The sequence below is a fragment of the Natator depressus genome, chromosome 3, assembly GCF_965152275.1.
Source record: "Natator depressus isolate rNatDep1 chromosome 3, rNatDep2.hap1, whole genome shotgun sequence".
Classification (NCBI taxonomy): Eukaryota; Metazoa; Chordata; order Testudines; family Cheloniidae; genus Natator; species Natator depressus.
Window position 1 is genome coordinate 138,276,077 of NC_134236.1, and position 26,592 is coordinate 138,302,668.

General features: G+C 41.7%; 1 protein-coding gene across 6 annotated transcripts in view; it reads right to left on the reverse strand.

The window, feature by feature from the left end:
• The window catches only part of RGS7 (regulator of G protein signaling 7), a 411,985-nt gene that overhangs the window by 309,673 nt on the left and 75,720 nt on the right, over positions 1 to 26,592 (reverse strand). Inside the window, exon 2 of one of the 6 annotated variants that reach the window (XM_074948903.1) lies at positions 20,320 to 20,429. The exons of the other annotated variants lie outside the window; for them this stretch is intronic. The gene's annotated coding sequence lies outside the window, so the exon portion shown is untranslated. The remainder of the gene's footprint in view (positions 1 to 20,319; positions 20,430 to 26,592) is intronic. 6 annotated transcript variants of the gene reach the window in all.

Below are 26,592 nucleotides of genomic sequence, written 5' to 3' on the forward strand. Positions count from 1 at the left end.
CACTAATGAGGGTCAAACACCATTGGTAAGTGTAAAGTCACAGTTTCATATCCTCGTCTCAAACCAGAGTGACAGGAACACAGGAAAATCCATAGAAGCCAGCTGTTCCTGGGAACTGCCCATTGAAATTTTGTCAACTTTTCCTGAAAAGAAAGATCAAAACTGGCAGTTTTTAGCATCTGAAGAGGGAATCTGTCCAAATCGTCTACAAGATTCAGGAGGAACCGGAGGTTACTGAGGCCACAGACTATGCTCCTTACATTAACATAATTTCCCCTCAGCTTTCCAGAAGGATGGCAAATAATTTTGCTTAAAATTCCTATTCTAGAAGACAAAGTAAAGTGGCATCTAGTGATTTGAAGAAAGTTGTTAAAAGCTCAAACTTACAGGTACTGTATATGAAGCACACACAAAATTCTAAAGTTCTGGATTCACAAAATGCATCATGTTTTCTCAAAGCTCTTGCACATCACAGTCCAGCTAGCTTGCCAGTTACTCCTGGGACAAAAAACTTGCAATCCAACTGTGACCAGCTGGGCTCATATGAGTTAAGGAGCCTCGCAAGAGGAAATGTTAATTAGAAAGTCATCTATTTTTTCTTCATATTATACTCGCCAGAAGCAATAAGAGGCATCTGCTTATTCTTATTAAAAATAGCCCCCTCTGCAAGTGATAGAAATGCTTTGTAAGTGTAAATTGTAAATGTGAGAAAGATAGAGGTCAGGTCTGCAGAATACTGCTGAAAGGGTGAGATCCAAAGGTATATTTAGTGCAGCCAACTCCTGTGCAATCAGCCTGGTTTTCAAAGGCATTCCAATACAGAGTAATGCCTTTCTGTATTTGGGGAGAGTGTACTTTAAACAAAGCACTCAAAGGGGAGGAGTTCTGGATTTTAGTCCCAACTCTTAGGGTATGTCTACACTATGAAATTAGGTTGAATTTATAGAAGTCGTTTTTTTAGAAATCGTTTTTATATATTCGAGTGTGTGTGTCCCCACAGAAAATGCTCTAAGTGCATTAAGTGCATTAACTCAGCGGAGTGCTTCCACAGTACCGAGGCTAGAGTCGACTTCCGGAGCGTTGCACTGTGGGTAGCTATCCCACAGTTCCCGCAGTCTCCGCTGCCTATTGGAATTCTGGGTTGAGATCCCAATGCCTGATGGGGCTAAAACATTGTCACGGGTGGTTCTGGGTACGTATATCGTCAGGCCACCGTTCCCTCCCTCCCTCCGTGAAAGCAGCAGCAGACAATCGTTTCGCGCCTTTTTTCTTGAGTTACCTGTGCAGACGCCATACCTCGGCAAGCATGGAGCCCGCTCAGGTAACCGTCACCGTATGTCTCCTGGGTGCTGGCAGACGTGGTACTCCATTGCTACACAGCAGCAGCAACCCATTGCCTTATGGCAGCAGATGGTACAGTAGGACTGGCAGCCGTCATCATGTCCGAGGTGCTCCTGGTTGCCTCTGTGAGGTCGATCAGGAGCGCCTGGGCAGACATGGGCACAGGGATTAAATTTGGAGTGACTTGACCAGGTCATTCTCTTTAGTCCTGCAGTCAGTCCTATTGAACCATCTTATGGTGAGCAGGCAGGCGGTACGGATTGCTAGCAGTCCTACTGTACCATCTTCTGCCAGGCAGGCAAGAGATGAGGATGGCTAGCAGTCCTACTGCACCATCTTCTGCCGAGCAGCCATGAGATGTGGATGGCTTGCAGTCCTTCTGCACCGTCTGCTGCCAGCCAAAGATGTAAAAGATAGATGGAGTGGATCAAAACAAGAAATAGACCAGATTTGTTTTGTACCCATTTGTTTCTCCCCCTCCCCCGTCTAGGGGACTCATTCCTCTAGGTCACACTGCAGTCGCTCACAGAGAAGGTGCAGCGAGGTAAATCTAGCCATGGATCAATCAGAGGCCAGACCAACCTGCTTGTTCCAATAAGAACAATTACTTAGGTGCACCATTTCTTATTGGAACCCTCCGTGAAGTCCTGCCTGAAATACTCATTGATGTAAAGCCACCCCCTTTGTTGATTTTAATTCCCTGTAAGCCAACCCTGTAAGCCATGTCGTCAGTCGCCCCGACCTCCGTCAGAGCAACGGCAAACAATCGTTCCGCGCCTTTTTTCTGTGCGGACACCATACCAAGGCAAGCATGGAGGCCACTCAGCTCACTTTGGCAATTAGGAGCACATTAAACACCACATGCATTATCCAGCAATATATGCAGCACCTGGCAGAGCGATACCGGGCGAGGAGGCGACGTCAGCGCGGTCACGTGAGTGATGAGGACATGGACACAGATTTCTCTGAAAGCGTGGGCCCTGCCAATGCATGCATCATGGTACTAATGGGGCAGGTTCATGCTGTGGAACGCCGATTCTGGGCTCGGGAAACAAGCACAGACTGGTGGGACCGCATAGTGTTGCAGGTCTGGGACGATTCCCAGTGGCTGCGAAACTTTTGCATGCGTAAGGGCACTTTTATGGAACTTTGTGACTTGCTTTCCCCTGCCCTGAAGCGCATGAATACCAAGATGAGAGCAGCCCTCACAGTTGAGAAGCGAGTGGCGATAGCCCTGTGGAAGCTTGCAATGCCAGACAGCTACCGGTCAGTTGGGAATCAATTTGGAGTGGGCAAATCTACTGTGGGGGCTGCTGTGATGCAAGTAGCCAACGCAATCAAAGATCTGCTGATATCAAGGGTAGTGACCCTGGGAAATGTGCAGGTCATAGTGGATGGCTTTGCTGCAATGGGATTCCCTAACTGTGGTGGGGCCATAGACGGAACCCATATCCCTATCTTGGCACCGGAGCACCAAGCCAGCGAGTACATAAACCGCAAGGGGTACTTTTCAATAGTGCTGCAAGCTCTGGTGGATCACAAGGGACGTTTCACCAACATCAACGTGGGATGGCCGGGAAAGGTACATGACACTCGCATCTTCAGGAACTCTGGTCTGTTTCAAAAGCTGCAGGAAGGGACTTTATTCCCAGACCAGAAAATAACTGTTGGGGATGTTGAAATGCCTATAGTTATCCTTGGGGACCCAGCCTACCCCTTAATGCCATGGCTCATGAAGCCGTGCACAGGCAGCCTGGACAGTAGTCAGGAGCTGTTCAACTACAGGCTGAGCAAGTGCAGAATGGTGGTAGAATGTGCATTTGGACGTTTAAAGGCGCACTGGCGCAGTTTACTGACTCGCTTAGACCTCAGCGAAACCAATATTCCCACTGTTATTACTGCTTGCTGAGCGCTCCACAATATCTGTGAGAGTAAGGGGCAGATGTTTATGGCGGGGTGGGAGGTTGAGGCAAATCGCCTGGCTGCTGGTTACGCACAGCCAGACACCAGGGCAGTTAGAAGAGCACAGGAGGGCGCGGTACGCATCAGAGAAGCTTTGAAAACCAGTTTCATGACTGGCCAGGCTACGGTGTGAAAGTTCTGTTTGTTTCTCCTTCATGAAACCCCCTGCCCCTTGGTTCACTCTACTTCCCTGTAAGCTAACCACCCTCCCCTCCTCCCTTTGATCACCGCTTGCAGAGGCCATAAAGTCATTGTTGCTTCACATTCATGCATTCTTTATTCATTCATCACACAAATAGGGGGATGACTACCAAGGTAGCCCAGGAGGGGTGGTGGAGGAGGGAAGGAAAATGCCACACAGCACTTTAAAAGTTTACAACTTTAAAATTTATTGAATGCCAGCCTTCTGTTTTTTGGGCAATCCTCTGTGGTGGAGTGGCTGGTTGGCCGGAGGCCCCCCCACTGCGTTCTTGGGCATCTGGGTGTGGAGGCTACGGGACTTGGGGAGGAGGGCGGTTGGTTACACAGGGGCTGTAGTGGCAGTCTGTGCTCCAGCTGCCTTTGCTGCAGCTCAACCATACACTGGAGCATACTGGTTTGATCCCCCAGCAGCCTCAGCATTGAATCCTGTCTCCTCTCATCACGCTGCCACCACATTTGAGCTTCAGCCCTGTCTTCAGCCCGCCACTTACTCTCTTCAGCCCACCACTTACTCTCTTCAGCCCGCCACCTCTCCTCCCGGTCATTTTGTGCTTTCCTGCACTCTGACATTATTTGCCTCCATGCATTCGTCTGTGCTCTGTCAGTGTGGGAGGACAGCATGAGCTCAGAGAACATTTCATCACGAGTGCATTTTTTTTTCTTTCTAATCTTCACTAGCCTCTGGGAAGGAGAAGATCCTGTGATCATTGAAACACATGCAGCTAGTGAAGAAAAAAAAAGGGACAGCGGTATTTAAAAAGACACATTTTATAAAACAGTGGCTACACTCTTTCAGGGTAAACCTTGCTGTTAACATTACATACATAGCACATGTGCTTTCGTTACAAGGTCGCATTTTGCCCCCTCAACCCTCCCCCCTCCCCATGGCTAACAGCGGGGAACATTTCTGTTCAGCCACAGGCAAACAGCCCAGCAGGAACGGGCACCTCTGAGTGTCCCCTGAAGAAAAGCACCCTATTTCAGCCAGGTGACCATGAATGATATCTCACTCTCCTGAGGATAACACGGAGAGATAAAGAACGGATGTTGTTTGAACGCCAGCAAACATACACTGCAATGCTTTGTTGTACAATGATTCCCGAGTACATGTTACTGGCCTGGAGTGGTAAAGTGTCCTACCATGGAGGACGCAATAAAGCTGCCCTCCCCAGAAACCTTTTGCAAAGGCTTTGGGAGTACATCCAGGAGAGCCGCGAATGCCAGGGCAAATTAATCCTTTCACATGCTTGCTTTTAAACCATGTACAGTATTTTAAAAGGTACACTCACCGGAGGTCCCTTCTCCGCCTGCCGGGTCCAGGAGGCAGCCTTGGGTGGGTTCGGGGGGTACTGGCTCCAGGTCCAGGGTGAGAAACAGTTCCTGGCTGTCGGGAAAAGTGGTTTCTCCGCTTGCTTGCTGTGAGCTATCTACAACCTCATCATCATCATCTTCCTCGTCCCCAAAACCTGCTTCCGTGTTGCCTCCATCTCCATTGAAGGAGTCAAACAACACGGCTGGGGTAGTGGTGGCTGAACCCCCTAAAATGGCATGCAGCTCATCATAGAAGCGGCATGTTTGGGGCTCTGACCCGGAGCGGCCTTCGCCTCTCTGGTTTTCTGGTAGGCTTGCCTCAGCTCCTTAAGTTTCACATGGCGCTGCTTCGGGTCCCTGTTATGGCCTCTGTCCTTCATGCCCTGGGAGATTTTGACAAAGGTTTTGGCATTTCGAAAACTGGAACGGAGTTCTGATAGCACGGATTCCTCTCCCCATACAGCGATCAGATCCCGTACCTCCCGTTCAGTCCATGCTGGAGCTCTTTTGCGATTCTGGGACTCCATCATGGTCACCTCTGCTGATGAGCTCTGCATGGTCACCTCTGCTGATGAGCTCTGCATGGTCACCTGCAGCTTGCCACGCTGGCCAAACAGGAAATGAGATTCAAAAGTTCGCGGTTCTTTTCCTGTCTACCTGGCCAGTGCATCTGAGTTGAGAGTGCTGTCCAGAGCGGTCACAATGGAGCACTCTGGGATAGCTCCTGGAGGCCAATACCATCGAATTGTGTCCACAGTACCCCAAATTCAACCCGCCAAGGCCGATTTAAGCGCTAATCCACTTGTCAGGGGTGGAGTAAGGAAATCGATTTTAAGAGCCCTTTAAGTCGAAAAAAAGGGCTTCATCGTGTGGATGGGTGCAGGTTTACATCGATTTAATGCTGCTAAATTCGACCTAAAGTCCTAGTGTAGACCACAGCTTAATCCTTATTCATAGATTCCAAGGCCAGAAGAGACCACCGTGATCACCTAGCCTGATCTTCTGTATAGCACAGGCCACCAAATTTCCCCAAAATAATTCTTATGACTTTTAGAAAAATATCCAAACTTGGTTTAAAAATTGTCAGTGATAGAGAATCCACCACAACCCTTGGTAAATTGATACAATGGTTAATTACTTTCACCGTTAAAATGTACACCTTATTTGCAGTCTGAACTTGCCTGCCTTCAACTTTTAGCTATTGGATCATGTTCTACCTTTCTCTTGGAGACTGAAGAGTCCATTATTTAATGTTTGTTCCCCATGAAGTCCCCCTTAACGTTGTTTTTTGTTAAGGTAAATAGATTGCACTCCTTGAGTCTATCATTTTATGGCATGTTTTCTAATCTTTAATCATTTTTGTGGCTTTTCTCTGAACTCTCTCCAATTTATCAACATCCTTCTTGAATTGTGGGCACCAGACCTGGACAGAGTATTCCAGAAGCAGTTGCATTAGTGTGAAATACAGAGGTAAATCAACCTCTGTACTTGACATTCCTCTGTTTATGCATCCTAGGATCACATTAGCTCTTTTGGCCACAGCATCACATTGGGAGCTCATTTTCAGCTTCCCTCCTCCTTCTCCCACCCTCCCTCTCCCGGCAAACTTTTTCAGAGTCACTGCTTCCCAGGATAGAGTCCCCTATCCTGTAAGTATGGCCTACATTCTTCGTTCCTAGATATATATATTTAAATTTAACTATATTAAAATATATTGTTTGTTTGTGCCCAATTTACCAAGTGATCCAGATCACTCTGAATCACTGACCTTTCCTCTTCATTATTTACCACTCCCCGAATTTTTGTGTTATCTGAAAACTTTATCAGTGATGCTTTCATGTTTTCTTCCAAGCCATTGATTAAAATGTTAAATAGCGGTTGTGCCAAGAACCGATCCCTGTGGGACCCCACTGGAAGCAGACCTGCTCAATGATCATTCCTTGTTTAAAGTTACATTTTGAGACACATCAGTTAGCCAGTTTTTAATTCATTTAGTGTGTGCCATGCTAATTTCATTTCATTCTAGTTTTTTAATCAAAATGTCATTCAGTACCAGGTGTAATGACTTACAGAAGTCTAAGTATATTACGTGAACAATATTACCTTTATCAATCAAACTTGTAATCTCATTTTAAAAAAAGATATCAAGTTAGTTTGACAGAATCTATTTCCCATAACTCCATGACATTCATTACATTAACCTTCTTTAGTTCTTATTAATGAAGTTCGATATCAGCTGCTCCATTATCTTGTCCAAGATTGACATCAGACTGATCAGCCTATAATAGCAAAGGTAATCCCATTTACCCTTTTTAAAAATTGGCACAACCTTAGCTTTATTCAAATCTTCTGGAACTTTCCCAGTGCTCCAAGATTTATTGAAGATCAACATTAATGTCCAGTGAGCAACTCAGCCAGCTCTTTTAAAACTCTTGGATGAAAGTTATCAGGACCTACTGATTTAAAAATATCTAACGTTGTTAGTTTCTGTTTAACACCCTCCAGAAATACTAGTGGCTTGGAAATAGTGTTGACATCACCATATAATGAGACTATATCATCTGTTTTTTACCTAAATAAGAAGTATTTACTGAATACCTCTGTTTACGTAACCTCTCTTTGCTGCAGTTTCTGGTCTGGAAAATGGAGATCATAGAAGAGTGCTAAAGATGAAAGTTTCTAAAGTGCTTTGATTTCCTCATACAAAAAGTGCTGCAAATGCAAAGCATCATGACTGGGAGGAGGGACAAGTAAGAGCATTGTATGGCGGGAAAGTAAAATTGGCCATCACCTATCTGAAACCTACTATAATAGGATCAGAAGCAAGAGTAAACTGATCTTTTAGAAACATTGCACTCTCCCCCATGTACCCAATAGGCTGTTAGAGTGATGTGTTATTCACTGGGTAGGAGGAAAGGGAAATAAAGCAACAGGCCTATCCACCAAAGTTCTAACACCATGTGTATCTGTCCTGGAACGAAGAGAGGGGAAGAAATAAAGTGTCTGATTTAAAGTCCAAAGAAATCAGTGGGAGTCTTTCCACCTGATTTCAATGGGTTTTATATCTGGCCCATATTGATAAAGCCTGGAAAGCATTTCAGTATTAAATGTATGCAAATATTTGTATTTCTCCTGATCACACTTCTTTAAGGAATGATAAATTAAATTCATACTTGTAAGGAAAAAAGCCCTGGGTGAAATACTGTAGTCCCATCTCATTTATCATATATATAAAAGGAAGTTGTTCTTCACTCAATGCACAGTTAACCTGTGGAACTCCTTGCCTGAGGAGTTTGTGAAGGCTAGGACTGTAACAGAGTTTAAAAGAGAACTGGATAAATTCATGGAGGTTAAGCCATTAGCCATTAGCTAAGGAATGGTGTCCCTAGCCTCTGTTTGTCAGAGGGTGGAGATGGATGGCAGGAGAGATGTCACTTGATCATTACCTGTTAGGTTCACTCCCTCAGGGGCACCTGGCATTGGCCACTGTCAGTAGACAGGATACTGGGCTGGATAGACCTTTGGTCTGACCCAGTATGGCCATTCTTATGTTCTTATCACTTAAGCAAAACTTAGGGATTTCAGATTTCATAATGGCAAGAAAGCAGTTTGAGGAGCTACCACTTTCATTTGAAATTTCTGGATCACGTGTTTATCATGTGGGAAATTAAAAACATAACAGAACAGATTCTACACATAGTTAATATTTTTTTATTCCAATCACACTCCAGTGTGATAGGTGCTGTCTAAACACACTGGAAGATGTAATCTCACTCTCTCATTTCTCTGTACTTCATTATTACAATAAAATTAAATATTTTAAATGGTTATAATTTAAATGTATGGGATCAAAGACACCTGCCAGTGACTTATGGTCTGACTTTAGAGCCATCTGCCAGTGGTTATTGTCTGACTGTAGACTCACTAGATGTCTTTGTGCCTCAGTCAATCCAACTGTAATATAGGGTAAAACAGAACTTCACTGAAAATTAGTGAGATTTCATACATGAATAAATGCCCCAAATGGGGGAAAAAAAACATCAGGCACTCAGATTTAAAGGTGGTGAACATTGTACAGTATACAAGCACAAATACATATTTCAGAAATTGAATTAGAAACTACAAAAGGAAGGAGCGTTGTGTAATGGTTACAGTAGAGATGTGGGAGTCTGGACACCTGGGTTATATTACTAGATCTGCCAAAGAATTATTTATGTCCTTAGTTACATCAGGCAGCCTATCCATGCCTCAGTTCACCCATGTTTGATAAGAATTGCATCCATCTACGTCAAAGGTGTTGTGAGGCTTCACTGGTTAATATTTTAGACTCTACATTTTTTGAAGAAGAGTAATGTCTATATTTATGTCTGTGCTGATAACGCACTGCCTAATGGGGCCCTGACCTTGAGTGAGACCTATGGTTGCTGGAGTAAGAACAAACAAATGGTAGTTAATAGTAATCCATATTTAATATTGAACGTTTTGTCTGTAGAGTGCTTTAAGGTTCTCAGATGATTCTCATAACGTAGGTTATGGTTTTTACATTTTTATATCCAAGGAACCGGGGATGAAAAACCTTTCATTGTAAGAGTAGTCACATCCACTTCAAGTCCAACCTTATACAATCTGAATGAGTGTAGCCCGGTCAGTCTTGTAGGTGAAATGGAATGAGGGTGATGAGAGCAGCCCAGTCACTCTTGCTATGACGGCGATGAAAAGGAAGTAATTTTCAGGCATCATTTTGCCACGCTGCAACACAAAAACATAAGTTTACTCCATGGATGTGGATGTAAAAAATTCTTTCCGGGACAGAGATATTAGAGCTATGATGTTCTACCCTGTCAAACTACAAGCTTGGTTGAAGACTGATGTCCAAGCATCTGAGTTGCCTAAGGAAGTACAATAAAGCAGGGTTTCGCAATGCCTCTTGCTACTGCTCACTGCTGTTGTCTCTGCCACTGATTGCCACTGTTACTGCCACATTTGCTGCTGCTCACCACGTGCTACTCAGGGCTGCCTCTGTCTCTAGCTGCGCAGCCACGTTGTAAGGTTCCACCGCTTTGACCAATGATTAACGATTTTACCGAGTAGTGGAGAACCTCAATGCTGCTGCATCCTTTGTGTTGTCTTTTGCTGCAACACTGTCCCCCACACCAGCTCAAGACTTAGCCCCCAGACTTGCTCATCAGTGATTTCAGCTGTAGTGATCACCGAGCAGAAACAAGGAGGGGAAGGGTCAAATGGTATCTAGGACCCTTTAAACAGAGTCCATACAAGCCTGTCCCCAGCACCTCTGACTTTTACTTGGCTTTGACATGACTTAGTGAGTGAAGTTAAAAATAGGTAGATACCCTCAAGTAGGGCATACTAAGTACAGTTCTGCCACCCTTTAGTCATACAAGAAGGATAACAATATTTCATTACTCCCACATGCAAGAGTAAAGTGAACTTTAACCCAAAACAGCCCAAATTGATCACTTTGGTAAAGCAGGTCTGTCTGCTGATCACTTAGGCAAACTAGGTGTGTCCATGCAAATACATTCTGCTCCTGAGATCTTTCCCCCCAGTTCATCAACAGATGGCAAGGGAGAGCTCACTCACACTTGGGTTTACATCAGCAATTACTGCCACCCTGGCTGTTGTAATTTGAGAACAGGTTTTCACCATTCTTCCTGCAACTGATGATCTGCTGCTGTTAAAGCTTTTTTATTTTTCTTTTCAGTCCTCTCTCATATGGTTTTGTTTCCAGTGCTTTGGTAGTTAGTAGCTTAAAATACATATTTTTGTTAAGATATCATGTTCTTAGTAGGAGATTTTCAAAGTCACAAAGGAGAGTCAGGCATTCAAATCCTGTTGACTTTCTGGGCACATTAACTGTCCTTTGTGCCTTTGAAAAATCTGCCTCTCAGTTCCTATTTGATATGGGATTTTGTGAAGTAATAGGGGTACCATATCATACACTGTAGGTGTAATGTTATACTTTCATTTACCAGACAGTTGCAATCAGTATTTTCCCCAGGAACTGAAATTACGGAGGGTGTTCATATTTACAGGGCAGGGGCGGGGGGGTCAGAGCCGATGAGGGGTGAGACCGTGAGGGTGAAGGTGGGCTGTGTGGCATGATAGTAAAAACTGAAAAATGTTTCATGACCATTTTATTAGATTTTAAAATCATCACACAAATTAAAGTTGGCTACTCAAGCCTTTATTGAAGCGCTACATCTACATCCTTCTTGGTTTCTTGTTATAATTTTGCACAACTCTGTTAATGAACTTCTTGAATGCAATGCATCCATCTTTGGTGGCTTCTCATGTGTCCGGTATTGCCATTCCTTCAACTGATATGCTCATTAGTTCATTCACATGATCAGGCAGAAGGCGACTTCTTTCAAAACACAAAATTCTATTCAATTATGAAAAAGAACGCTCAACTGTAGCTGTTGTGACTGGGGGTAGCAAGAGATGAATTCCTACTTTCAGCCCAGGAAACATAGCATAAAGATCGGGTCGAGCCACTAGTGATGATAAAAAAGAGGTTGAAGTCAAATCTTCATTCATTCATTGTATGATATTCAACTCTGTGTTCAAATTCTCTATTCTGTCCTGAGCACATGGCTGCCCCATTGCTGGTAGTGCCTCACTCCACTCAACTGTCGGTGTTTTATAGGACAGGGATCTGTAAAAGCTACGTAGAGGTTGAGTAGAATCCAGAAGTTGCTGTTGTAGATTTTTAAGAATCAAGTCTGTGTACTTTTTCAGTTGTCTTAACAAACACTTCTTGTCCTCTTCACTTAAGGATTCAATATAAATGCTTTCATTAGTCAACTTCTGGACTGAAGTCTTTGCTTCTTCCAGTACTTTTTCAATGGATAGCTCTCTGATTGATCCAAATGTAGCTTCTATTGCTGGACAAAGATCTACTACTGTTGTAGCAGATGCCTGGATGGCATTGTTTAATGACCCAGTGGTTTCAACAGTAGACTTACAAGAGAGAGAATGGCAAGAGTCTTCTCTGAATGTAGTAGCAAAAGTAATCCACCAGCCTCACTACTTAGATCCATCCCATCTTGGTAGATACTTCCCAAAGCCAGTAATAATGGCTGGAGTAATTTTAAGACATCAGCCAAGGATCGCTCATGAGAAAGCCAGAGGGTTTTTCCAGGTTGGACTAATTTGAACTTCAGTCCCAGTGTATCTTCTATATTTTCCAAGATATTCAGACTTTTTGCACTCTTGCTGAAAAAAGAATATAAGGAAGACATGAAATTTATAGCTTTCACAATGTCTTTTGAAGAGTCTGCAGCTCGTACTAGCGCTAGTTGGAGTAGATGGCCTCTGCAGTGTGTATAGGAGAGACTAGGGTTGCACATTTCTCTGAGCAGAGCTTGTGCTCCACCATGTCTTCCAGAGAAGTTTGCAGTTCCATCAAATGCACAAGCAGCCATCTGTTTGAGGTCCAATTGACAAGCATTTAACTCTTCTAAGATGTGGGTTGTCACAGATGCAACCAATCTGTCTTCTATAACTTGAACATCTAGAAATGCATGTACTGGCCTACCACTGACATCAAGATAACATACACAATGACTTAATACTTGATGACCATTTGCATTGGTGCATTCATCAGCCATGTATGAAACTGTTTTGAATGTGGTGAGAGAGTTCTTCACTTTTTCAACTGTTGAGTCTTTCACTATTGTACCACATGCGTCTATCCAGTCAGTTGAGTTTCTTGCAGAAAGATAGTGAGCTGGTCTTGTTCGGAACCAGTGTTCAACTTCAAGATGAACAAGTGACAATGCACTTAACATTGGCCTCCAGTTTGTAGTGTGTGGTATCTCTTGTCTATATAGAAAGTATGATGCCACTGCCATGCTTGTTCACATGAACTGTGTTGTGTAACAGCCTCATTAACACTCACCGGTGTTGTCCTTGGTCAGTGGAGACTCAGAGTTCAGAGGTGCTTTCACATGAGTTCACCTCCCAGGTTGGGGGCAAGAAGGCGCCTCGCTCATTCCTCCAGCTGCTCACTGTTCGCTCTGGCCACTGTTGTTCATTGTGCCACCGTTCACTCCATCGCTCTGTTGCCAATGGCCCTGCGCCATCACCTTCTGCTGCCACCTGCCACTGTGACCTCTGCGAGTTGGTCTCTTGAGGTTCCAGCCAGCTCTCAGTGATTTCAGCTGAGCTCTCAGTGGGGGAACCTCACTGCTAGAGCAGACTGGGCCATCTCTTCCACAGAAACAATGTCCCACAGCAGGTCTAAGCACTTAGACCTGATTATCAATGATTTCAGCTGTAGTGGTCACTTAACACAACAAAAGGCTATCTATGAAGCCTAATCAGCTCTGTCTTTAAATAGTGGAGAGGGGCAGGTCAAATAGTACTTGTGAGTCAGGCAGACCATCAAGCAAAACACCTGTCCTCACCCTCTCTCTTGATGCCCTCAATCAGCAGAGGCAAAGTACAGTTCGCTTTACTACTGCCCTTTACTCACACAATAAGAACAACAACATTTCTTTACCCCCCCCGCATTCAAGTGATTTGTAACCCAATCCCAGCCAAAATCTATCACTTGGGCAACACACCTCTATTTGCGGGATACCTAGGTAGATTAGGTGTGAATGTAAATACAATCTGGTCCTGAAGCCTTTTCCCACAGCCCCCAGCTCATCACTAGCTGTCAGGTAGAGCTCATTTAGACTTTGCTTACAATAATAATTTGAAATTATTAGGTTGGCCAACATCACTAAAATGAATGCACTGACATTGTCATAAACAGCTGTACAAGGAAGCTAGTCTATGTTCCTATGTTCATACTTTTCAAATCTATTATACTTTTTCAGATACACGTATTTTAGGATACACTTTACATGCTTTTAAAGTGTGTATTAATGTTTCAATTTCAATTCAAATTTCCAAACAATCACTAAATTGGCAACACTGCATGTAACTAGTTCACAAAACTGGGGGGTGTTGGGGAAATTCAGGGGAGGTAAACACCCCCATGGGGGGGGGTGTAGGGAAATCCCTGTTTGCCATGGTGTTTGCCATCTTAGGACATTCATGTCTAATTTATAAGGCCACTGTGTAAGGAGTACCACAAGTCCCTATTTAGTCATTACTCAGGCAAAGCTACAAATGAAATAAACGGGGTAGTTCCACAATAAAACCTGAAGAAATGCCCCATTGTTAAGACTGATTTGGCATTTTCACTAAGAACGCTGAATTTGAGGGTTTAATATCTTGCCTCTTTTCATTTACGTCAGGCTCTCTCTCTCAATATGTACAGCAGTTACAGAAATGTGAAATGGAAATCCAGTAAGAATGAAAGGGAGACAGGAGATATGTAAAGGGCTGGTAATACTGTAGTAAGTGCAGGTGTGGGGAACTAGATGTAGGCATAACAGGGGAGGTAGATTTTTGAGCTGTGTTCAAAAAAGGTCAGGAATCAGTGTGGCAGAGGGATGCAACTAGCTTTTTCTAACAACTGCTTTGTCATCAGTAACGAACAGACCTCCAGCAGAAAAGAGGAGGGGACAAGAGCAGAGGGAGAGAGAGGTAAGACTGCAACTATGCAGAATAATAGTATGCACTGAGATCTTTGGATGAAATAACTCTAAATAGCACACAAAGCTGAGAACAGATGCTTGTACCCATTTCACAGATGAAGGACACTAAAACCCAAAGAGGTTAGGAGTAGAATTTTTAGAAGTACTCAGAGCTCATATCAGGGTTATCTTTTCAAAAGAGTTCAACTTCCATGTAGGCATGAAAGTTAGTGGTTAGAGTTTTAAAGAGCTCAGCATTTTGGGTACTGAATATCTGCTCACAAGTGTCACTCAAGGAGCTGTGAGGAGTTGAGCAATTTGGGAAATCTTCCCCAGATTTAGGTACAGAAATGAGACGTGAGCTATTTGGCGGGAAAAACTAGGCCCCAATTGTTTATGCTGAACACTTGAAAATAAGACACTGAATTCTTTTGAAAATTTTACCCTAAGTAACTTACCCAAGGTCAGAATCAGAGTCTAGACTAAACCTCCAGTTGCCTGACTCATAGTCTCATGCTCTGCCCATTTGATCATACGGTGCGGAGCTTTTAAGATAGTGTAGTGGAAATACATTGTTGAAGAGTTACTAGAGATATAGACTAGGGCATATTTGAATTCATGGATGAGAACATGTGCAGTGCTGTTCTGAACAGACTGGAGCTTGGATATGAGCAATTTAGGGAGGTCATAGAGGAAGGAGGGAGCTGTAGTAATAAAGTTCTGAAAACAACAGATACAAACCACAGTGTTTAGAAAGAGCCACGGATGTTTAACTTTGAAAAACAGCTCCCAAGCATGAGCAGAATTGGTATGTCCAAGTATCAAATTCCAAGTATTTAAAACAACTTAAGGCAAGGAAGGTCTGGAGAAAACACTTCACAAAAAAACGTCAATTTATGCCACTGTTAAAAATAGAAATGAAATACAAACCAGCCATTAAAGTTGTGAGCTAAAGACACAGAAGTAAAAGTAATATTGAGTTAAGACTGTTTAGACCTCAGAGTACCTTTACACTAATCATGTTGTGATTAGGCATTGCAGCACATACATAGTGGTCTATTAAGGAGCTATAGTACAACTATGAAGAGAATTTCCTTTATTAATATTCACTAATAGTACCATATGTGCAGAGTTGCATCCACTAGGTTGGCATTTGTGTGGGTGGAAGCTGATCGCATGAAGCACTCCAACATGCCAGTTGATTCACTTGGAGAACTCAAAGCATGCTACAAACATTAATTAAGTCTGATAACATAGCTATGAGGTAGGAACCTATTTGAAGGGAAGTTAGAACAGACAGAAAAGAAGTGACGTCACAGTGAGTCTATGGCAGAGGTGGGAATACATCCCAAATGTCCCGTTTCAAAAACACTTCCTCTTAATAGTGGCATCTCTCTTGGTAGACCATGACACTTATATATGCAGTGTATTTCCCTGATAGTGGTGCCTATGATATTACACGGCTCATAGTAAATCAGGAGTACAAAATTAGCATATTTCATTTATAATATGCACAAACTGGCATCAATAGTGCTGTACATTAAAAATCCATGCACCAATTTTGGGGGGTGGAGGGGTTGAATGATGCAGTTCTACTGCTCCTGGAGGCAATTTCTTTCCCTTCCCATCTGCCACCCAAAATGCTAAGCCCTAGAAACACCACTATATACATGGCTAAGTCTAATTCTTATTGCACCATTTGTACTACAGTAATAGTGCAATCTATTTCTAAAGTGCCATTCAAGGGTAAGTAACATTGCCCTGGGTTAATGACTTAGATTGCTTTCTTCAGCATCTCAAATTCCCCTCGCTACCAGCTGACAAGAAAGATAGAGTAAATAGAGATCAGCCTTTAATGTCTTTACAGGGAATTCAAAATGGCATTCTGAATCCTTAAAACGTTGGTCTTCACTGTGCTGGGATTTTTCTGTTCCTCTTCTGCCCATGTTTAATCTTTTCAGACAGGGTTGTATCATCTAAAGGAGAAGCATTTTATATCTGTTTTAAAGTATCTGACAATCTGTTTTGAGTAATTGCTTACTACATTACCATGATTATTATGAAAACTCCAGAGTTAAACAGTGTCTCGTGTTACAGAAATTTGACTATGTTATGGTTTTTAAAACCACCACCACATCACTATATGTGGGAATGGGGAAAAGTAACAACTGACAGAGGCTAACACTTTCCCTAACCTTCTACTTTCTACATGCTTCACAAAGGCAGAGAGAAGGACTCCTTTCACATCCGTCCTTCCTCCTCCTTTTCTCTGACATGCCTGTATATGGGCTGGCAGAATTTCACCCTGAGAGCTTGTGTACAGATCTAATATTTCAAATGCTTATACCATCTTTATTTTTTTTTCTTTTCCTTGTTAACTTACAGAAATTTGTTCAGTATTTTTAACTTACAAATCAACTGTTTTAGAGTTATCCATGCTCAAAATAAAGGCTAATCTTTTCACAACAGTAAAGTTTCCCCCAGCCATTCTTGCTTATTTCTAGGCTGAGACCAAGTATGAAAATTTTCATCTGAAAAGCAGAATTTCAAAAATGTCTGAGCATGTAAGAATAGGGAACTATTGCAGAAGCAGGCTTGAAGATTAACCATAGTATTAATTACTGGCAAACCATATAATTATTTCAACCTACATGGTCATATCACCTAAGTCCCCAGGGTCCTGAATTTGCTAGCTGTCCATGTGCAGTTTTGGTTGAATATATGCTTGAACTAGGTCTAAGACTATTGTAGGGAGTGAGGTTTTACCTTGCGAGCAGTTTTGATATTATTGCTGACCAATGCAGGTTGCACTTGATGTGTTGGTTGTTTTTTTTCCAAATGAGTGCAATGCACGCAGAGGCCACAGCAAAGGGTACGAAAGAAATGTAATATTTATTCATTCAAGGAACATGCTGTCTGAACCTGCTATAGCATTTCTGTTTCCATTTCTATAATGAAAAAAATTCTTCAGTGTCCTAGGAATCCTGCCTTAATCTACCTCTGACTATACTTTCAGATGAATCTCCCTCAGAGCCAGTCAAAGCTACACTTGACTGGCTGACGGAGGTGATTATTCCCCTGCTCTTCTGTCTGAGAGATCTAATGGTCCTTTGTATCTCCCTCCTTCCAAAGAGTGCAGGGATGTCTGATTTTGCATTAACTGATCTTGGCAAAAGCTCTAAGGCCAAATCATGCTCACCTTACACTTGCATAAGTAGAGCAAGATTTGGTTTCCAGAAGATTCTCTTCTGAGTCTTTGGATGAATCACTTGCTCACGTGTTGACTCCGATATACCTGCTGTGCAGCAAAATAGAAGAAAAGGATCTATTTCCTTTCTACTTTTCCCCAAAGGGCTCCAGTAGTGACTGAAATACTTACAAAATCAAGATGGACTTGTGCACAGGGAAAAGTACATGTCGTTCCTATAAATTTTAAACACCCATCACCACTTCTGAGTTTTTCAGATTTCTGTGAAACAGGTCAAGTTATTCCTGCACTGAAGACAGATCTCTAACTGAGGCATATTAGTTGTCTAGTAGCCTTCTTTGACCCTTTCTTCCATTGTAACCTCTGGTTGCAGGGAGATGGGTTAACCTGAGACAGAATGCATATGTAAGAGAAGAAAGTCCTGTCTCCTCATTGTCTGGCCATTTTGGAGCTGGAATCATATTTCACATATGAAGAGTGTCCAGTTACCCAATCATGATTTAAGATGATGAACTGCAGTTCCATGTAGATTGAATGTAATCTTGCTGATGCCGCTGAGATAGAAGATTTTACATAATTTTTAGGTTTAAGAAATAGCATTTTAAATAAAACTATTAATAGGGGATTTCCACTGATGTACATCACTTTGGTTTTCAGACACACTGGAAGCAAATTAGGAACACTACTAACCAATGCAAAGAATAAAGACCCAACATTACAAAAGACCATTTATGTAATTCATTAAGAATGACCGGTAAGGCACTATACAGCCATCAAGATTAAGAACCATTCTGATTATCTGTTCACATCTGGCTGTTTCTTGTGCACCAAAACTCCTTAGGGTCCCATTCCTCAGAAAAGATGCAAAGCCTTCAGTGGGGAGGAAGATGTGGAAGCCTTTAGTTTTGGGTCTGCATCCACCCTAATGCTTTAGCAGAAAGGTAGGCTAGATTGTGGAAGCATTTTCAGACATTGGTGTGGATACCAACATAGGAAGACTTCCCACTTATGCAGAACAAGGTCCAGCATATGCCAACTTTTGGAGTCAACAGTTAATTCAAGCCAGAAATACATATAACTCTCCCTGGTTATTAACTAAGTGCTATTGTTCCCTATGCCCATTTTTCAAAACTAAAATCTTAATGGAGGGGAGGTGTGGTTGTGATGGGTAGTAAACAAAAACAAGTAAACAATGGACCAGTGGACATTTATTTATTTGAAAGAGCAGTGCTCTCAATCAATATTTTTCCTTTAAGCTTTTACAAGCCCTCCCACTGCTTTGCAGAGCAAATCTAGAAAGCCCTATCCCACTCACCTCGCTGCCAGTCTTCTTGTAGTAGAGTTCACGGGTAAGTTTAGGATAAGAAAGCTGGTTGTACACGGTGTAGCAAGAGTGGGGAAATGCAGATACTATATAGCTAAGACCCTTCATTTTCAGTTTTTACTAAAAAATTCCTGGGATTTACAAAAGCTATTTCATTTTTATTGATTTTTCTCCTGAATTTTGGACTACTCAAGTACATGAATATACTCATTAAGTTAAGAAAATCTAATACATTACATTAGACAGAAGTGTTGATGTTAATAATAAATTAGTTTAAGTGTAAATGCGAGGCCCTCTATTGAAGTAGGGCAATGTATTGAAAGATTAACAGTACATATATATATGCACATGTGTAGGTACTGTTAATGTACTGTTCATGGAATAAACCACACCATTAAACTGCTTTTACTTTCAATCTTCTTACTATTCTCTATTTATTGCTTTTTTCTGTCCTCCTGTCCTCCAATATTAACCCCAAAATTTATCCAGAAAACTGTGAACTATTTTTTTCATCCATTTTTAATTTTTTTTGTAATAAATGCTGATAAATTTGCATGAAATTTTAAGCAAAAGGCCTTATGTATAATAGAAGCAAAGAAAGAATGATGTTCTGCAGCTGAGAAAAACAATATTTTCACCCGCTGAGTTAAGGACAGGCTTTGCCAATACAAAATCACTAACAGCCCTGCAGCCATCAATCCCCAAGTATTTTTTCAGCAGATTTAATTGCCAACATGAAGAAAAGTTTGTATTAAAAATAAGTCAGTTTAAATTCGTCATCCCATGTCATGAAAAGTGTGTGTTAAGTGGGCAATGAGAAGAATGAATTAAAATCTTATCCAACTAAAATAACAATGAATATAGCAAAAAAAGAAAAAGAATAATGAACTTCACACTAACTCAACCATTTCCAACAGTTTGAGGCTTCCATTCATGATTAGAAAATGAAGTGCCTCAATCCTATCCATGAAAGCAGATTGCAACCAGATTCGAACACCAAAGCTTTCACAGCTACAGATGAGAAGAATGCTGATCTTGGATAGAAATCAAACCCAAAAATCAGACAGCAGGCAGAAGAATTTGCCAGTGCAATTCACAATTGCAAGTGAACCAGGATATTTAACAATGTGCAAAGTAATACCAGACATTAAGTACAAAAAACAAAAATACTCAATACCTATGGAAACTTCCTCATTAATAATAGTACAGAGCAAAACATCTATGAGTATATTTCAGAACAAAAGCACTGCTTTCCACCACTGTTAACTGAATATTTTAACCAATCTACATATAACAACAATTGTTTGCAGTTTCAACCCCATTCAAAAATTATTAGAGAAACAATTAAAGAAACACTATTTTGGTATTTTTAAGACTTCAGTGATAGTTCCACTAAAATATACTATTTTTAAACCACTTACATAAAACAGTGTTCTCACCTCCAGTCAAAAATGTATTTGAGCTTATCTACATTTCAATAGTTCCAGCTAATGTCCTCAGATAGTCCAGAGATTTAGCAGAGATGGCTGACCTTAGGCAAAAAAAAAAAAAATTCTCATTGCAACTGACTTTTACAACATCAACTATTATAGCTTTTTACAACACTGCAATATAATAAAATAATAAGCTATGAAATAAATAAATAAATATTATTGGCCAATTAATTATTTGTAGCAGCGAAACCGGGACTGCCCTAAAGCTTCTGGCTACTGAGACATTGATCTTTAAAGTCACCAATAAACAGTCGCTTGGAGATTGCCTGCTGTGTGACATACACTGAACCTGTGAGGTAGTTCAGAGGTCCAACCTCCCAAAAGCTGGGAGCTACTGACCGCACCTCACCTTTAGGTGTGGGGAATTTGGCTGGCAGAATGAAGGGAACAGTGCTCTATGGCTGGGGAGAGGAAGGAAATGTGAAGAGAGAGAGAGGTCAAACTGCTGCAAAAGGGGACAAGGGGTGACACCGACCCATCCCCTGGAATCTGGATGTGTGGAAGGAGCAGCCCATGCAGTGAAGCCCCCTTTCATGTGGAGCAGGCTGAGGCAGCACTCACCCTCCCTCCCCTTTAGGAGGTGAAATACCAGATTTGTTCAAGACCTGCTATGGGCATTGTGCTAGATGCCCCTTTTTAGGGGGGCTGGGAAGGAATTTTTCCCTTATGACCAGATTGGTCAAGGTGGAGTTGGGTTTTCTTTGTCTTCACCACAGTGGGTTCAGGGAGGGCTTTGTTGACATTGGGCATGGAGGGAGGTAGGCAGGCTATATGTCGGAATTATATAAGTGGAGTGGAGTCCAGTGTAGGCACTCCATAGGGAAAGTATGGGGGGTGGGGAGGGTCGGAGCTCCTACGATTGATAAAGCAGGGAGCCAACCCCCTTTTCTTATAGCCCACCATAACCCTTCTATGGGGGGCAGGGAGGTGGATGGTAAGGTCCCAGCAATGGGTTGGCTGAGGGATCTGGATGGAAAAGGGGGGAACTGGTGAAAGCCCCCCAGGAAGTTATTACCTACACTTGTATCTGTCGGGTACTCCAAGATATCTAATAATAAAGTTGTGGCCTGATTACACATGGTTTTAATGTCTTCTGTCCTTCTTTCGGTATAGCTAGACAATCAACTACTTGACAGAATTCCCAAAAACAGAAGCAAGATTCACTGCTGGGACCATGAGCTTCTGAAAACTATTCTAACCCCTTAAGTGAAGGAATGGTTTTTACTCTGGGAATCCAACTACAGCTGCATTAAGATTTTCACACTCTAAATGAAGGCATCACTTATTTATTTTTGCTATTCCCAAGACCTGCTTTGGATACAACCATTTCTGTTCACAGTAACAGAATGCAATTGGTACAAATTATTATTATTGCATTCTCCTCTACACAAAATGACTCAACTCCCCTTCCTTCAGCATTGGACAACTACACTAAGAACAAACCTCACAATTTTATTCTCTAGTGTGTGGGAAGAAGACTGAAGTGGCATTTGGCAACATCCCATCCCACTTCCCTGTTCTACCTATTTTGTAAGGATCCTGTTCTACCTATTTTGTAAGTTTCAACTCCATGGAGTTACCCTGCCATCCAGCCTCACCCAAGCTAGCTGTGAGGAGCTCAGTAGCCACTGGTACTACCTCAAATTTTGCTTAAACTGGTGTTCCACACAGCAATGCTCACAGACCCTGACAAGCATACTATGCTGGCACCATACATTCTACACCAGTCACTTTGGGCAGCTAAGGTAGAGTTTAGAAGGGAGCTCTGGGTGCATACTCAGTTCTAAGAAGCAGAGTCTGGAGGGCCAGACTGCTGCTCACCTGGCAGGGCAGTTCCTGCTACAAGTGAGTGTAAGGACACTTCCTTCCACTTAGGAAAGCTTGAGGTTCACATCCTAATGGTTCTTCAGCATGACAGCCCAACAGTCTGAGACTCCCCTGCTCTGCAATTAAATGTGCTGGTGAGATAGATGTATCTTGCTGTACCAGGCAAGTTCACCAGGAAGCTGGCTACTGGCCAGAAATCAAGGTTGTGCAGCCAGAACTAAAAAATAAACCACCATATTAAAAACTACTTGATTCTGGCCTTCAAAATAAAGATTGACATAGTGAGATGTTCTGAGTTGTACTATTAGCTGGTAACTTGACTTTCAGGAGCAAGATACGTACACACAAGAATTGCAAAGTTTTATGCACACACACAAAGGAGATTTATTAATTACTGATAAACTCATACATAGTTACTATTCTTCAGAGGATTCCAAGGCAGCAATGAAACATCTTAGTTCTCTCGTGTTGCAGAAAAGAACTCGCCAGAAGACATTTGATGGCAGGTGAAGAGATTTTTGCTGGCAGGTGAAGAGATTAAGGGTAGGTCTGCACTTACAACACTGCAATTGTGCAGCTGGACCAGTGCTTCAATAAAAACACTATTACACCAATGGAAGAGCTTCTCCCACCAGCATAGTTAATCCACCTCTGCAAGAGGTGGTAGCTATGTCAACAGCAGAAGCCCTCCCATAGAAACAGCACTGTCTACACTGGGGGTTAGGTCATTGTAACTGTGTCGCTCAGGGGTGTGGGTTTTTCACACTCCTGAGCTACATAGTTATACTGATGTAAGTTTATAGTGTAGACCTAGCCTAAGCTTTAACACACAGACCAGGTCTAGCCAGATTTTATACCAATGTAAGTATTTCAGTTAGGGATGTGATTTTTTTTTTTTAGCAAAATAGTTAAAATCAGCAGAGCCCCTAATATGGACACAATTATATCAGTTATATACAGCCTTATACCAGCATAGTTTATTACTCTCCCCATATGGTAATAAGCTATACCAGTATAAGCGCTTTTAGTGCATCTATTCAAGTAGCTGTATTACTAACTATACACTGGTGTATAGAACTATGGTATATTTATATATAACTAACTACACTGGTATTGTTAAAGCAGTAAAACTTCAGAGTGTAGACAAGCTCTGAACTATAAAACCCAAAGTTGTCCTTGTATGGATGGGGGCAATCCCACTAATTCTAATAGGATCCAAGTATATATATTTGCAAGCAAATTTCAGCCCTACCTAAGCATTAAAAAAAATAGCAGTGGTTGCTGTCTGCAAATACCAGCTCTTGATGCAAATGCTGTGTGGTGAGATTTCAGAGTAGATTTGCACAGCTATCTTTCTTGCCAAAGAAATGACAACTGCATACTCACAATACCTCCTAGTCCATCCAAAGGGTGATACACAGCTTTGATATGGCAGAATGTAAAGTTGTGGAGTTCAAAAATTTTGGTTGTAATGCCACCTTTTACGGTATTGCATCTAAGACAAGTCAATAGGCAAAACTCCCATTCATTTATTGGGGCCAGGATTTCACCCCAAAGCAAAAACAAACACATTTCCTGATTCTGTATTACTTGTCTGGAAATCTGTCAGGATAACAAGCTCATAACAAGTCCTAGCCAGTCACACCTCAAGAACTGCCTTTCCTATAATATTCTGGAACTTCCATTTCTGGAAAGTGCAAAAATAAAGACACTTTGCTAGAAAAATTAAGATTTTCAAAAAGATTTGGCATTAGACTGACTCTAAGATAAAGGGGGTGAAGGTTTCTGGGGACTCTTATTTTTCCAGAACCAGTTCATTCATTTTACTTCTCTCCTCAGACGCCCTAATCCCTCCAGTCACGACTGTCTTGTTCTTCCAGTGGCTTCCAAATCTATGCGGGGTGGGGGGGGGGGTTCTGCAACATCTGATCAGCAATCTACTTGGGATAGAGTTGACTATAACTGAAAAGCCAGTAGGGACTACCTGCAGCTACCAACCTCTTTGCATTCACCATTAACTTTATTATGGAAGTAAAGAGCCATGGTAATTGCTGTGAGATAGTCATTTCTATCCCAGCGGGATGGATACTTTTCAATCACGCCCTGGATTAAGGAGCTTCCATAAAAAGTGGTAAATGCCATAGACCAAGATCCTCCTTAAGAGTGTGAAAGCTCTTCACAGTAAAAGCAATTGGGATATGCAATAAATGGACTTCCAGGGGTGATGATCAAGGCACCATCAATACAAAGGCTCAAGAACAGATCAGGCAAGACATTTGTGAGAATTATACAGTGAATAATTCTGAAAAACTGAGGGGATATAGAATAATCAGACTGGGTAACTCAAGTGGCCTCATAGTACTATGAAGAATGAACATTAGCTTGTATGCTTTTTGGCTGCAGTGCTGTTGAAGTGTTGTATCTTTTCTTACAGGAGAGCAAAACGGATAAACAGTGATCAAATGACTAGCATTGTGACAGACAAATCTCAGTTCATTTATGAAGTGCTTGCCCTACAAACTTTACTTAATCTCCAAGTGAATGGGGAATGTTGCAGGTACTAAACCTATACAAAGTGCCAAAAATGAAGGTTAATGAAAATAGGTCAATTACAGCAGCTTTATATTAACACACACAGATTATATTGCAAGATGGTGGGGACATGTTGATCAACGGTGAAGCTAATTCTTGGACTGCAATGCCAGGGTCCAGGGCAAGCTGCCAGATGCCAACAGAATGGGGGAGAAAGCAAATGAGCCATTGTCACCAAAGTATTGACTATGAATAGCTGTCCTTGCTAAGTCATGTAAAATGCCAGTCAATTAATAACCTCCTTCCCTCTCCTACTCCAACCCTGCAAGATTTCCTCCAGAAGAAAGTAAAATTTTTCAGTGATGTTGGACAGCCTGGGCCCAACGTGCTAAGCACCTTAGAAATATCATTTTGAATTTCTGAACCTCTGTAGCATGAAGCCTATTCAGCTTACCCAATTAGAGAAAACAAAATGTTTAAACTTTCTTAATCCACCAATAAATTTCCCAAACTGAAACAATGCCATTCTGATAAAATGATCTGGCACCATTCAATATGTAATTTCTCTTGACATACTGACAGCAAGTGAAAGTGGCAGTGACAAAGTAGAAATAAAGTAACATCGGTAGTAAACAACATCGGGAGTAAGCATGACAGGTTTCTCATTATTTGGACTGCTTTGGGAAGCAGCTAGAGTGTTTTTATTAACTATTTTTCAGATTCCATGTCTCCATTATTACCAAGGGATTTGTGTGCTAGAGACCCTAAAAGAAAGATTCTCTCAGTTCTGAGACTTTGCTTTACAATCCAACAAGCCGAACAGCCTGCATATGAAGCAAAAATCAGAACAGATGAAAGCAGGTTCAACTCTATAAGGAATTTCACCAATGAAGTGAATTGTATTTGAGTTATATTCCTCTTCTCTTCAAGGATTTTTTTGGGGGTGACCTCAAAGATATTCACGACTTTTACAGCAGCCACTTCCAAAAGAATGGACACACACCCAGATAATCCTACCCTTAGATGCATTGCTCCCACCAGCTTGAAAAGAGCCTTGACATTTAGCCACATGACTCCTATTAACAATAATGGGTTTATGAGGGTTGACAGAAAAAAAAGATGACTGCAGAGAGACATCAATGGGTACAATATCACTTTGACAGCCCCAGGCCAACATGTATTTACTTTTAATTATTTTTTTTCCATTATGCATAAAAACGAATTTGAAAACTAAAAAAATGCACTTGTATTGCATAAATGGAAGTACAGAAAGATTTCCTAGCATTCGCTGTGTGAAACAGGACCCCACACAGGAATAGATTGTGCTACTAATTTTTTTTAAAGCTGCATTCCCCATAGAAACAGATTACAAGAACTGGATATCATTTCATACTAGAGCCCCCATTAATCAGTCACCTAGACCTAGCATCTTACATTATAAAATACATTAACCTGCTTAGCCAGATAATTTTATTGTATGTGTTTTTTTTTATTATGAGGGAAGAGCTCTCATTTTTACAGTATATACTAATAACTAAGCCAGCTGTATTTCTAAATCTGGAATGTCAAAAAATAGACCTTTAACCAAGCCGTACAAATCTGGGGTCCTCTTTTTTAGAAATATAGCTTTCTATCTAAGACAGCTCTTGTGCTGCTTTAAAAAATTCAGTGGCACTATGTAGCCTTATGTGGATTACGTTTCACAGAGAGAAAACACTAGGAAATCTTTCAGTACTTCCATTTATACAAGAAGTGCATTTTTAGCTACTCAAGGTAGTTTTACATGTAATGGAAAACTAATTTTATTAAAAATAAATACTTTGCTGCCACCGAATCATTATG